This window comes from Eubalaena glacialis, chromosome 12 (genome assembly GCF_028564815.1).
Source record: "Eubalaena glacialis isolate mEubGla1 chromosome 12, mEubGla1.1.hap2.+ XY, whole genome shotgun sequence".
Classification (NCBI taxonomy): Eukaryota; Metazoa; Chordata; class Mammalia; order Artiodactyla; family Balaenidae; genus Eubalaena; species Eubalaena glacialis.
The window spans coordinates 12,107,462-12,121,900 of NC_083727.1; the positions used below are offsets into that span (position 1 = coordinate 12,107,462).

A 14,439-nucleotide genomic window follows, 5' to 3' on the forward strand; every position below is an offset into this window, starting at 1 on the left:
TCCCTCCTTACATGAAACCCAAAGTGGCTTTCTCCTGCTGCTACTCACTGGTCCTAGTGGATCCTCAGAAGCTGATCAAGTGCGCCCCACTGGCCCTGCTCCCCTTACGAGTGAAGGGTGGGTAGCACGTTCCCTACTAAGCGTACTACTTTCGACACTAAGTATTCTGTTCTCTTCATCATGAGCAGTAGGGCACTATTTCCAAACATTTCTAACCCTGATCACTCTCCTCTGGTTATCAATAGCCTTAAACCTAAGGTCTGGAAGGCAAGGAAGAAGGAAACCAAGGATTAGGCAGCACTGTGCCAGGAGCATTACCTATATTTTAAAATTTTATATTTGATTCTCATAGCAATCCTCTTTGATTTGTATTATTATCACTACTTGGCAGGTGAAGAAACTAAGTCAAGTGATTTGCTGAAGGCCACAAAACTATTGGGTTGGCCAAAAAGTTCGTTCATAACATCCTTTCCATAAGATGTTACAGAAAAACCCGAACGAACTGTTTGGCCAACCCAATAGTACAACCGAAAAACTCAAAAAGTCTGTCTGATACCAAAGAGACAACAGCATTGCTATACTTATGGAAAACGTACAATGCTTTCTCGTTATAACTTATTAAAACGATAAATAATTATAAGCTAGTCTATTCTTTCTGGTGATCTCAGGAATGGGCTGCTGTTTTCATCCACAATAACGCAAAAACAAATTCTCAAAGTGGGTCACCACTTGATAAACAGTATCCAAATACATTATTTTAAAAACCTAGTTAATGTATTTCATATATAAAAATCCAAGTATATACTAAATAAAATAGAAATTCATATAACATGTGTATGAACATACTTAATCACACGCCATGAGAAAAATGCTTTTCTTACTCCTGTTTTACAGAAGAAGAAACAGAGCCAGGAAATGTCAGAGACAGGAGTCAAAGGACACAGGCAGTCCGACTCCCCAAAAATCTAGACTTTAGATGTTTCAAACAGGTGTCTTTCAGTCATGGTTTTTGAACTTCATGGAAACATAAATGAAACACCTCTCCAAGGCTAACTGGATATTCCTTCTGAATATTCTAATGTAGATGATATAAAGGGCAGTCAACACAAAGGTTAACAAAGACCATCAAGATGTGTAACTTTAATGTGTGCTATATTTACAAATAAACCCAGAAATGTTAGAAAACATCCTGCTTACAGGGAACATAATGTTAAACATGATAATTCTATGAGGGAACAATTCACATTTTTAAAACAGTAACTAGGCAAATTGAGTCTTCAAAATCTCCTCCAGAACGAACAAATTTCTCACCACATGACACTGACAACTTACACAGTGAGCTTCACTTAGCTGCTGAACTCATTATATGTTTAGTCAAACAATATCTGTGGTGCAACAGACACCGTTCTGGCTGTGGAGCCACGTGAGGAATAAGACAGACATGTGTCCTGAGCTCTTGGAACTTCTGCTCCAAGACAGTGGTCTGGACAACAAGCCAATAAATAAGTACAGGAAGGAGAAAACTGTCAGGTAGGGACAAGCACTTTTCAGAGAATTAAAATAGAGTGATGTCTGCTGGTGGGAATGTAAATTGGTGCAGCCACTATGGAGAACAGTATGGAGGCTCATTAAAAAACTAAAAATAGAGCTACCATATGATCCGGCAACCCCACCCCAGGCATATATCCAGAAAAGATGAAAACTCTAATTTGAATAGATACATGCACCCTAATGTTCATAGCAGTACTATTCATTTACAATAGCCAGGACATGGAAATGACCTAAGTATCCATCGACAGATAAATGGATAAAGAAGACATGGGGGGTGTGTGTGTGTACATACACACACACACAGACACAGACACACACACAAAATGGAATATTACTCAGCCATAAAAAAGAATAAAATAATGCCATTTGCAGCAACATGAATGGACCTAGAGATGATCATATTAAGTGATGTCAGACAGAGAAAGATAAATCTCATATGATATCACTTATTTGTGGAATCTAAAAAACAATATCAATGAACTTATTTACAAAACAGAAACAGACTCACAGACATAGAGAACAATCTTATGGTTTGCAAAGGGGCTGGGGAGTGGCGGATGGGGGCGGGTGCGGGTGGTAAACTAGGAGTTTGGGAGTGAGAGGTACACACTTTACTACATATAAAATAGATAACCGACAAGGGCCTACTGCACAGCACAGGGAACGTATTCAACATCTTAGAATAACCCATAATGAAAAAGAATCTTAAAAAGTATATATATGTACCTAAAAAACTGAATCACTGCTGTACACCTGAAACTAACACAACACTGTAAATCAACTCTACTTCAATTTAAAAAAAATTTTTTTAATAATAATAAAAGTAAAATAGAGTGATACTGTAGCAGGTGGCCGGGTGGCCACCTCAGATTGGGAGCTCGAGAGGCAGCTCCCTGAGTTGAGATCCAAAGGGCACAAAGCGGCCCAGGAAAGATGAGACAGATTGCAGCCTGGAGAGCTTCTGCCTGTGTCTGTGTGCTTCACCAAAGCAAGCATGGACTGCAGACACAGCAAACGCTTCCAGGGAATTACTTGCAACCATTCCAAACACTGCTTTGGGAACTGCTCAGCTTTCCTGCTGTAGCACTTACCCTGCAATGACCAACACATCTACTAGTAAGACACCCCAGTCAGAATGAAACAGCCTTCACGTCGGAGTTGGAGCCTTACCCTTCCTCGGTGGTTTCCTAGTGTCTGAGTCTCCTGAGCTGTCCTGATCTTACCACTGCAACTAGAAATGACAGACTCTAGTCTGTTCTTCAGCAGGAGGTCCTAGTTGGCTTGGAGTTCAGGTACATGCTTATCAGTATTTGACATCTACAGAAAAGGAAATGAACACTTCCCAGGCTGCAACTTCTCCACCTAAGCTCCCAGGAAGATGGACATAGGCTCTCCCACATAGAGAGGGTTAGCCGGCGTATCAAATTACAGGGCATTTGTAATAAGCCCCTCAGATTGGGCGCCCTCTGCCTGCAGGACCCTCAGACCAGCACCTGAGGAACCCTCGCCACCTTTCCCCACTCAGGTCCGCATACAAAGAGCAGTTAACAGAGCTACGTGGGAAACAGACACATAAATACAAACTGCCAGACATTATCGCCTTTGAGATGTACAAGTGCCTCGAACTTACCCCCAGAGGAAGTGTGGACCACACTTGGTGTAATCATTCATTCATTCATCCGGAATGAGCTGGCTGAAGAGGTGTAATTCAAGCACAAAGCCCTGGCAAGAGAAAACAAAAACACGGAGGTGGTGAGAAACAATTTTTCAAAAATCAGAATTTTATAACTAAAGCTCAGTTTCTCAGCATTCTGCCCTATATTGGGCTTGATACAAAAAGGGAGCATCTAAGAGAAAAATCCAGTGCTAAGTGATTAACTGTAAAGGAAATGTGAGGGTCTTCCCACATCCTAATTGGAGAAGCAGATTTACTGCTTCACACTATAACTTTATATGGCCAAGCCATTTTATCGATAGATATATGGAGGGAGGGAAGGAAAAAGGGAGGGGAGGGAGGGAGGGAAAGACAAACGATGGAGGGGGGAAGAGGAAGGGAAGTGGAGGAGACAGACAGATGGATGGTTAAATAGACAGAATGAGCCTACTGTTATCAAGCCACTATTCCACCCTCTGAGGATACAGCAGTAAATAAGAGCGAAAGCCTCTGCTCTCACTGAGCTTTATTCAAATGCGAGGAAGCAGTCAAACAAACAGGTAAATACACAAATAAGAAAAATATCCTAGAGTGATAGTTGCAATGCAGAGACATACAACAGGTTGATGAGCTACTGAGTGACAAGCATCTAATTTAAACTGGAAGGTCAAGAAATGGCCCCTGAGACGGCAACCAGGCTGAGATCTGAATGCTATTTCGAAATTATGGAAATGATCCCCCAGACAGAGGGACCAGCCAAGACCCTTCTAAGAACCAGCGTGTCGAGAGCAATTATCACGGGTTGTGGGGCAGAACCCACATGCAAGGGAGCGGAGTCAAAGGACCAGAGTTTCGTTACTAATTAAGCAGGTGGCTTCTGGGTCCTCTCATATTATGGAGAATATTATGGAGAATAATACTTTCCTCCTATGTCTGAAACGCTGCCCAGGGACATATTAAAACTCATGGCCCTGTTGGTCAACACACCAAAAAGTACCTCTGTTTTCTTTCACTGTTTAAAATGTCCCAGGGATTGGGACTTCCCTGGTGGCGCAGTGGTTAAGAATCTGCCTGCCAATGCAGGGGACACGGGTTCGAGCCCCGGTCCAGGAAGATCCCACGTGCCGCGGAGCAACTAAGCCCGCAACTACTGAAGCCCATGCGCCTAGAGCCCGTGCTCCACAACAAGAGAAGTCACCGCAATGAGAAGCCCGCGCACCGCAACGAAGAGTAGCTCCCGCTCGCCGCAACTAGAGAAGAGCCCACGTGCAGCAATGAAGACCCAATGCATCCAAAAATAAATGGAAAAAAAATTGAAAAAAAAAATGTTACAGGGATTGCTTTCAGAGAATGAGACTTTCTCTTTTTTTAATTGAAATATAGTTGATTTACAACACTGTGTTAGTTTCAGGTGGAGACTTGTCTTCTTACAAAGCATCATCTCACCTCTGCTGTGTACACAAGATGCTACGCTGTGGGAATAACTGCGTATGCGGCTCACAGCTCACAATCCTTGATGAAGAACGCGGACTTCGGAGCCAAAGGATCCGAGTTCAACCCCCAGCTCCCCCACTACCACCTGAGTGACATTATTTAAATTGTCTGAGCCTCTGGTTTCTTCAACTATAAAATGGAAATGATATCTATTCTGCGGAGTTATTCTACCTACTTAATAGGATAGTGTACATAAAATACTTAATAAAGGGGTTGAAAAATGTGAAATACTCAAAGTGGCGACAAAGTACTTTCATTGTAAACCGTAGCCATTGGGAAAGGTGTGGTTATCAACGATTCATGCTACAGAAATACACCTATATAACCAGGAACAGTGGCGATAACGATTTTCATTTCGAGATCACAGAATAAATAGCCTATGGGTGGACCTTTAAAAACCAGCCCAACTCCCTCTCTCTAAAAGGGAGAATTTAAAGCTTAAAGAGGTAGACTGATTTGCCCAAGGTGACATAACTGGTTTAGAGAAAATTTTTAGAAAGCTAAATAATAGATATGTTTGGTCTAGAATGCCTGTCTTATAAGATAAATCCTAAAGAGACATATTTTGAATTCTCTTTGTAATTAACCCAGTATGGACAAGAAAATATTTCTGAACAGAATGGAAAATTAAACAAGCTTTGATGAACTCTATCTAAATACATTATACTGACAATTTTTAAAGGCCAAAAATTACCGTATCTTACTGATGGCCTGACAGGTGGTTATTTCCTAACCAAGAAACTATAAAATATAACACCTGCCACACTTTAATTTTTTCAATGATAACAGCAGATATTGAGTCTCAAGCACCTACTATGTGACAGAAGTTTCCATACATTCACTCTGAATACTTTGCCATTTCATGCGTGTAACAGTCTTTTATTCTCCACACCCTTTGTACAATATTACTGTGCCCTGCTGGAGAACTCCTAATTACCCCTCCAGATCAAGCTTATCTCCTCTTCCATGAAGCCGTCCCTGATCTCCTACTTTCCTCCCGCCAAGACATGGAGTGTTATACTCCCCTCCTTCACCTCACTACGCTAAGAAAGGCAGCCATGTTGCAATCATTTCTTTTTCACTTGTCTACTTCTAGAGTAGACGTTGATTACTTTGAACGTAAAGGGCTTATCTTATCTTTGTTTTCCTGATGTCAAGCACAGTGCCTTACACATGGGTGCTTAATAATCGTATGCCAAATGGATCGATGGAAGAATTGATGCCTTAAACTGCTAAGACAGCATGATTTAATTTTAGACTAGCCTTCTTTTCCGTCCCATCACCATGACTTAAATTCCAAATAAAGAGTTTACAGCTTAACTACTGTGAGAGTTAACGTTATGTGTCAACTCAACTAGGCTATGGTGCCCAGATGTTTGGTCAAACACCAGTCTAGATGTTGCTGTAAAGGCCCTTTTTAGGTGGAATTAACATTGAAATCAGTAGACTTTGGGTGAAGCAGATTATCCTCCATAGGTGGGCCTCAGCCAGTCGGCTGAAGACATTAAAGCAAAGACGGAAGTTTTCCGAAGAAGGAATTCTGCCTCCAGATGGCAACGTAAAAACCCTGCCTGGGTTCCCAGCTGCCTGTCATGCAGAACTTGGACTCAAGGCTGCAACATCAACTTTTGCCTGAATTTCCAGACTGCTGGCCTGCCCTATGGATTTCGGACTTGCTAGCCGCCCCACACCCCAGTCACGTGAAACAGTTCCTCAAAATCTCTTGATAGATAGATAGAGGAAGGAAGGAAGGAAGGAAGGAAGGGAGGGAGGGAGGGAGGGAGGGAGGGAGGGAGGGAGGACGAGGCAGGCTCCAGTTGGCTCTGATTCTCTGGATATCCTGATTAATATAATTACTAATCATTTTGGACTAAAATGATTTTAGGCAGGATTACAGAAGTTTATAGTACATCAGCTTAAACCCTGTTCATTTTGCAGATGAAGAAAGGGAAGCCTAGAAAGGATAAATCAGACCTGCCACATAGAGTGGGAAAGAACTCGGGCTGGAACTCAGATCACCGAACAACGACCTTGGCTCTGGTCCCAGAACAGATGACAATGGTTTTGTCACAGTGACAAATGAGCGGTTGCCCAAGTGCTCTTCCTTGGATCCCAGCGTTCCCTTCCTGACCTTTACCACTCTCTGTACGCCCAGATATCTGTATGCAGCAGATATTGAGTCTAAAGCACCTACTATGTGACAGAAGTTTCCATACATTCACTCTGAATACTTTGCCATTTCATGCGTGTAACAGTCTTTTATTCTCCACACCCTTTGTACAACTTTCATCTAGTTGGATGGACTAGCTTCAATAAGCAGATATTCTCTCAACAGTGTAGACTGGATTTAGCTGCCATCTAGAGCCATGTTTTAAGGTAATTCAACAATGGGACAGGTACTGCAATCTCCTGCAACTCCAGAAAGGTCTAAGAGGGCCCTGTGTGTAACGTCTACGTGACTCAAGGCAATGCTGGGTAAACTACATCTACCGTAAACCTCTAGTGATTCTACATTATTAGTTACACAAAGAGTATGCTTATATCTATGACAGCATGTAGTAGCCTGTGTAGACAAAATCATCCATCAACAGATTTCACTCATGCGCTTTTCAGCATGGAAACCTGCCATCCTAAAGTCCCTGAGCTGCCTGCTTGTCACCATGATATCATTTTAATTCATGAACATAGCTTACATTTTTCTCTTGAGTTTTGTGATGAAAAGCTGACCCCATGCCTTCCCTAAAGGCTGAATGCAGTTGAACCTACAGCTACATAACAGTTAAAAAAAGAAAAAAAAGGGCCACACCTAAAGAAAGGCTACAACATTCATCAATCTAGAAGCCTGTGGTCAAGCCCTGGCCTAAGTTCCCAGCGCCCAGTGTTTATAAAACTTTCACTGCTGGGCCAAGCAGGTCAAGAAGAAAGTGCTGGGGAAGAGAAAGATAAATTACTACTTCACCATGCCTTGAAAATAGGCTGCTCGCTACCCAACTAGGTAAGAAGAATGCATTTCCCGCTGAGAAATCTCTCTTTAAAATTCACACCTTCTTCAGATTAAATCCCCTTTGTAACTACCATCTCTCTGACTAAAAACATGTCTTCAAGTTTCTGGGTTTCCTTTAGCCTTGCTCTATCAGTGAGGCAGCTTATCAATTCAGAGACTCAACCCAGTGTTTGTAGTAAAACAATACAGCAAGTGGGAGGTGTTCCGGGAGGCAGAAAGGGGCTAGGAGTAAACGGAACTCCTGTCTCCATGAACCCCTCGTGTGACCCAGGTCTGAGCCACCTGACGGAGCCCACCAGCATCTCCATCCACAGGTGGATTATTTCGTACCTCTGTCTCTGGGGCCCGCAGTGATTTCAGAGACAGAATGAACAAACGCCTCTGAGACGCCTACTCCAAAGGTGGGAGGAGGGATGCGCTGGATGCCTTCATTAAATGACAATTTTCACCAGCTTCTCACACTGACACTAACACACTGTTCCTGCACAAAGAACTCATGGACTCAGATGCCGCCCTTAACAAAAGACGACGGTACAGCCGCCCGGGAGACTATAGCATGTTAGAGAATCTGCCCTCCTGACAAAGGGGTGATTGATTACAATGAAAATAGGCAGTTTCGGTCTATCCTCCCCCAAAGAGCAGACTTCTGGACCCACGGAGCACAGCATTCACTGCTTACTACGAACCAAGTCACAGCAAGGCCCTTGTTATTTATAAAACAGCTCATATGAAACACCAAAACAGAAACAAAAACAAAACAACAGCTGGAAGCAGGACGGGGCGTATCCATTTGGGCCACTGTATCCCCTGGGCTGGTGAACCTGTCAGCCAATCTGGCCTCTGTTTAGAGTAAGTGTTCCCTGGGATTCCCACAAAGTTCATGTATCCAGAGAGAAAATTCGAGGATGCAAAAGTAGGCGCATTATACCTTGAATGCCTACGTGCAGGTCATTTATTCAGTTAATTCAATTCAATTCAAGAAGTATCTGTTGAGGGACTTCCCTGGTGGTCCAGTGGTAAAGAATCTGCCTTCCAATGCAGGGGATGAGGGTTCGATCCCTGGTCGAGGAACTAAGATCCCACATGCCGCGGGGCAACTAAACCCTCGCGCCACAACTACTGAGCTCACACACCTCAACAAGACAGAAGCCCACGCGCTGCAACGAAAAGATCCCGTGTGCTGCAACTAAGACCTGATGCAGCCAAAAAAATAAATAAAGTAAATAAGTATTAAAAAAAAAAAAAAGAAGTATCTGTTGAACGTCTATTGTGTTCCAGGTACTACGCTAAGTGTTGGGAATACGATGGTGATCAGAAGCCTGCAGACAGCCTGGTCCAGCCTGTAAATAAATAAGCCATCAGTCACAACACAGTGTGGGGACGATTACCATCCAGAGGGGCAGTTGCTATGGAAGCACACAGGGGTGGCAGCATGAGAAGACACTGCTAAGCATCCTAGCCCATCCCTGGCCAAGACAAAAGAAACTGATTTAGCATTGACGTCTTAAAGCCACCACTGAATTTTGGCTTCTAGACGAAGAGATGAGCCTCATCCAGTTGACTGACACTCAGGGAGTGACTTTCTTCATGAGATAACTGCAATGTAATAGTTCCTAATCACTTCCAAAACCACAGCATCTATGCACCACGAATTACACACATTCAGCATCAGGGCAGGCTCGCAAACCATTTATGACACAGCCTCGGGCCTGCGGAAAACAGAAATGAGTCAGGCAACCACCTCGGACATAAGAAACTCAAAACTATGTGGGGCAGAGACCACCTGGATGATCATGGCAGGAGATACCTGCTTCCCTCTTGCTCTCTCCTGAGAAATAACTGTCCCGTCCACCTCTACTTCTTCCAGCCCTATCAACACTCAGAACCATCCTATCATCATTCCTAGCACCTCTTGAAGAAGAGAGGAGAGAGAAGAAAGGCAGAGGATGACTCATAAACAAACAAAACAGAATGTTTGTATGTGGAGGTTGGGGCATGGGGCGTGTGTTAAAAAAAAAAAAAGCAGCAGGGCCTCAGTTAACCGTCTTTTCACATCCCTATCCATCCATCATGTTATCCCTCCTACTTGGTTACCAACACAAGCTAAGCATGATAAGGCCCCACCTTTATATGGATAACAGGCAAAATATCCCATTTAATAGCTAAAGGAATGACGGAAGGCAATGATATCCATTCATTTCTTACAAGAACAGCTTACATTTGTACAATATCATCATTTCCTTTATCCCATCCTTAGAATGAGTTCCTTTACAGTAACTGAAGAAGCATAGGGATGAAAGAAGGAAATAAATGAGATCAAATGAGGTATCGTTGAATAACTATTAAATTAACAAATCAGCACAACACAATAGCTTAAAAAAGGTGGCATGATCACAGATATAGGGAACAAACTAGTGGTTACCACTGGGGGGAGGCAATACAGGGGAGGAGGAATGGGACATACAAACTACTGGGTATAAGACACGCTACAAGGTCGTATTGTACAATGTGGGGAATATAGCCAATATTTTGTAATAACTAAATGGAGTGCAACCTCTAAAAATTGTATTTAAAAAACAGGTGGCATGAACAACAGAACAAAACACATGTAGAAGTTACCCTACAATATGGATTTAAATGCTCCTTTAGTGAAAGGGAGAAAAAAAGTGAAAGGGTCTACTGACCTCAAAATAGGAAATAAACTAGAAAGGGCATGCACCTGAAAATGGCACACAGTGGCAAGGTGATTCAAGAATCCCTGAATTTAAGTAGACTATGGAACGATCTGTCCTTGAATGCTTTAGTATCACAGGCTGCCACCAAATGATGACTAAAATAGTTCAGCCTCCTGAACTTTTACAAATCTGCCACACTTTTCCTTCCTGGAAACAGAGCACAAGCTAATGCTTCAATGGACAAAGGAATATTTTCTGACTGGCCCCGTCCCTGTGGACCTCCAGGAAACAATGATCTCAGAGTCATGAGCTTAGTTGAGAAAGTTCATGCCGTAGAACCTGCCAGAAAAGCACCAAATTCATCCCAAGCAAGACTCGTTTCAAGACTGCTTTAGCTGTTCTCCTGCCCTCAGGTGACATCTCACAGGTTCATCCTCAAGGCCGAGGACGTTGTTCAGGGCGTAAAACATTATCTCAGATGATACTTGATAGCAACACACTACATAGCACGTTAATGTCACTATAATCTAAAGGATGCCACACTTGACACTTGAAGAAGTCACATTGTTTTTACCTAAACTTCTGTTTAAACTCAAATTTTTTAAATGTTTTTTTTTCATGTTATTGAGCGTGAGAGGTCTTTTAAAAATATTTATTTTTATTATTATTATTATTATTATTATTATTATTATTATTATTATTATTGGCTGCATCGGGTCTTAGTTGCGGCACGCGGGATCTTTCATTGCGGTGTGTGGCTTCTTTGTTGCGGTGCCCAGGCTTCTCTCTAGTTGTGGCACACGGGCTCCAGAGCACAGGGTCTCTGTAGTTGCAGCACTCGGACTCTCTAGTTGTGGCACGCGGGCTTAGTCGCCCTGCAGCAAGTGGGATCTTAGTTCCCTGGCCAGGGATCGAACCAGCATCCCCTGCATTGCTAGACAGATTCTTAACCACTGGACCACCAGGGAAGTCCCTAAAGTCAAATATTTAGGAAAAAGAAAACGTGGGCTATATACACCTTGCCCACAAAGATGTATACTTTTACTTCCAGAAATAAAGAATGTGTAGGTTTTACAGTAAATTCTCTTTTGAACACCTTTCATAAATGTTTTAATGTCCTCCCACTGACAAACAGTACACGTGAAATAAAGAGGTACCAGCTCACAGAGAAGGCTCTAGTGATTCTGTGTCACTGGTATGGAAATCGGAGATAAGGTTTCGCACAATGCAAACAAATACAAAAAAATGACAGCCACGGTACAGGTGATGAAGCCTTTCTGAAAGGTGAGAGAAACACTTGGCAGAAGGCTGCTTTAGTTTTTGATTCATCAATTAATTTTGCAAAAAGAAGCACATGTGAGAGTCCCCAGTGGTCAAACAGCTGTGACTGTTTCATTCCATTATTACAGGAATGAAATGTAATAACCCAAGAAGTAAACCAAAATCAGAAACTTTTTGAACAAACCAAACAGTAGGATCCATAAAATGCAGCCTATGGTTTCACACTACGTATATCTGAATCTCCAGCTGTACTGACTGTAGCTGACAAATAACTCATTTTAATTTAGTAACATTTAAGTCCCAGTTAACAGCAAAGTGTGATGTTGGGCACCATGAATGAACCAAAGATGAATCAGACCCGGCACCATTTATCAAAGGGCCTAGAGTTAGCAAGGGAGAAAAGACAGCAAAGACATTATACGTTATATAAAGAGGCAGGAAAAACTGGACATGTGGGATGGGAGCAAGATGGCACTGTGAAGAATGCCAGAAACTTCCCTTGGTTTTAAAAAAAAAAAAAGAAAAACCACCAAAACAAAACAAAATCCATTAAATCTATCCAAAACAGGCATTCTCAGTAGCAACACCACTCAGATCATCAAGCCAAACTAGAGCAAGAGGATTTGAGTCCAGCCTGAAAGGAGAAGAAAATAAAACACACCTAACAAAACAAAACCAAAACCAAAAAAACCAAAACAAAAAAAATTAACCTCTACAACGAAACAAACTACAGAACTTTTAAAAAAAAGTTTGGAGGTTGCAGGGCATCTATTTCCAAAGATAAAGGCAGACCCTGCATCCACAGATGAGACAGGCTGGGATCAAGAAAGACGGCCCAGAGGTGATGCCCACCAGAGCATCGCTGGGCGCAGCTGGGGAGCAGCTCGGACAAGAAGGATGTGACACTGGGCTGGGCTGGGCAGAGCAGGACAGGCTTGCCTGTGGACCTGGCCTTGAAGAACTGTCCAACTTGGACGTGGAACCGGGGAGGCCCTGCATTGTCATAAGGAGGACAGCATGGATGAAGGACAGAGACCAGGAAGCCCAAGACCCACATAAGACACAGAGAAGCATCAAGTGTGATGAAGCACAGCATGGAGTGAAGGCAGAGAGAGAAGAAGATGAGGATGGAGCCCCTCCAGCCCAGGCTGCCACCTGCCCTTAGTCATGAGACAGTGACCGCAAAAGCAGACGTGCATGCCAGCGATCCATGAGCCCCTCCCGCTGGCACTAGCCCGGCACCATTCATCAATATGGAACGAAAATTAACTGTAGTTCATAATGATGAAAATTAACAAGGAAATCCTAAAGTGTTTGCAAAATAGAAGAGAGCTCATTCATAAGAAGGCTGGAGCATGCGGTAAGGAGTTAGGAGAAAACCCCTTGACAATCCCTGACTTTGGATCGTTTATCTACCTCTCTAAACCTGATTTCCATCCATGCAAAATGGAAATGATGACACCCACCTTCCGGGACTGCTGTGAAAGCAAAATGAGAAAATATCTTTAAATTACCTGACATGGGGCTTAGTCCGAGTCAATAAATGTTAAATAATAGATGTTAATTCTCTCTTCTTGTCCTGGTTTCTGGGATGTAGAAAGAAATGCAGGCTTTCTTCCACAGGGAGCAGCACGAATAAAAACTTTGCATTATTTTTAATAAGCACAAGGCTAGCAAGATGACTCAGTAATACCAAGTAATACCTCAAAGTCCGTTACTAACAAATACTGTAAAACATTTTTTAAAAAATATTTCTCTAGGAACTGAGTAAGTGGGTAAATTAAATATTAAAAGGAAAATGTCAATTGGGAAACTGGCACAATTTGACTTGGAGATTATTGTGTTTCAATATCTATAGTAATATTCTGAAACTATTTTCATAATATTCCAAAATCAAGAGTTATTAAATTAATTGGGGCACTGAAGCCTCCTCCAACCCCAGACCAGCAAGGGAGCCTTCTGAATGGGCAGGTAACGGTACATCTGCTTCTGAGTTTAGCATCAGGCTGAGCCCTATAGCACTACTGTTCTTTAGAAAAAATTACCCATCACTATGAAAGGTGCTCAACACACATTAGGAGGTTGTAGAATAAACAGCTTCTGGTCCTTTGGGCCCAAAGTAAAATAAACTAGGGGAATTGTTGAGAAATGAGCATAAATCATGGCAAATTTATTAAATGTGAACTCTGTGTATGCAAAATAAAAAGGATTTGGGGGCAAGGATATGAATTTCAAATTCTCAGTAGGTTGATGTGACTGAGGGCTTTGCTATGCTATTTTCCTAATTTTGCTCTTCCTACGGCCAACCATTCAGCAATCAATCTCCACCTTCTCTCCCGAGACCAAACCAGAGCGTCCAATTAGCATCAAATTACAGTTACTGTACCTAAACGATTTGTACATCTCTAAACAACTATAATCACAGAATTTCCTTAGACTGGAAGTACTTCAGACATTTAATTTTAATTACTTCAGCATGGAATCAGCAACATATTTCCCACAAGGTATTTTATTACCTGTTTTTCATGAGGATGACTAACTAAGATGTCAATTAGAAAATGGCTGTAAATGGAGAGGGGGTGGGGGCAGGATAGTGACCTACGCATTTATTGATCCTTACAATGTGAAATACACTTACAGGGACAGTCTACGAATATAATTTGAGTCAAAATTCTAGGGCCCATAATGAATGTTCCATTCCCTTTCTACCTCTTAGACCACCCACAGGAACTCTACCACCCACGCCTCAGACCTCAACCCCAACTGCTATTAATAACTCC

General features: G+C 42.3%; 1 protein-coding gene across 3 annotated transcripts in view; it reads right to left on the reverse strand.

Annotated features, from left to right (window-relative positions):
- Positions 1-14,439, reverse strand: part of TIAM2 (TIAM Rac1 associated GEF 2) — a 228,390-nt gene that overhangs the window by 131,783 nt on the left and 82,168 nt on the right. For all 3 annotated transcript variants that reach the window (XM_061207503.1, XM_061207507.1, XM_061207502.1), the window contains exon 2: positions 3,182-3,273. The gene's annotated coding sequence lies outside the window, so the exon portion shown is untranslated. The remainder of the gene's footprint in view (positions 1-3,181; positions 3,274-14,439) is intronic.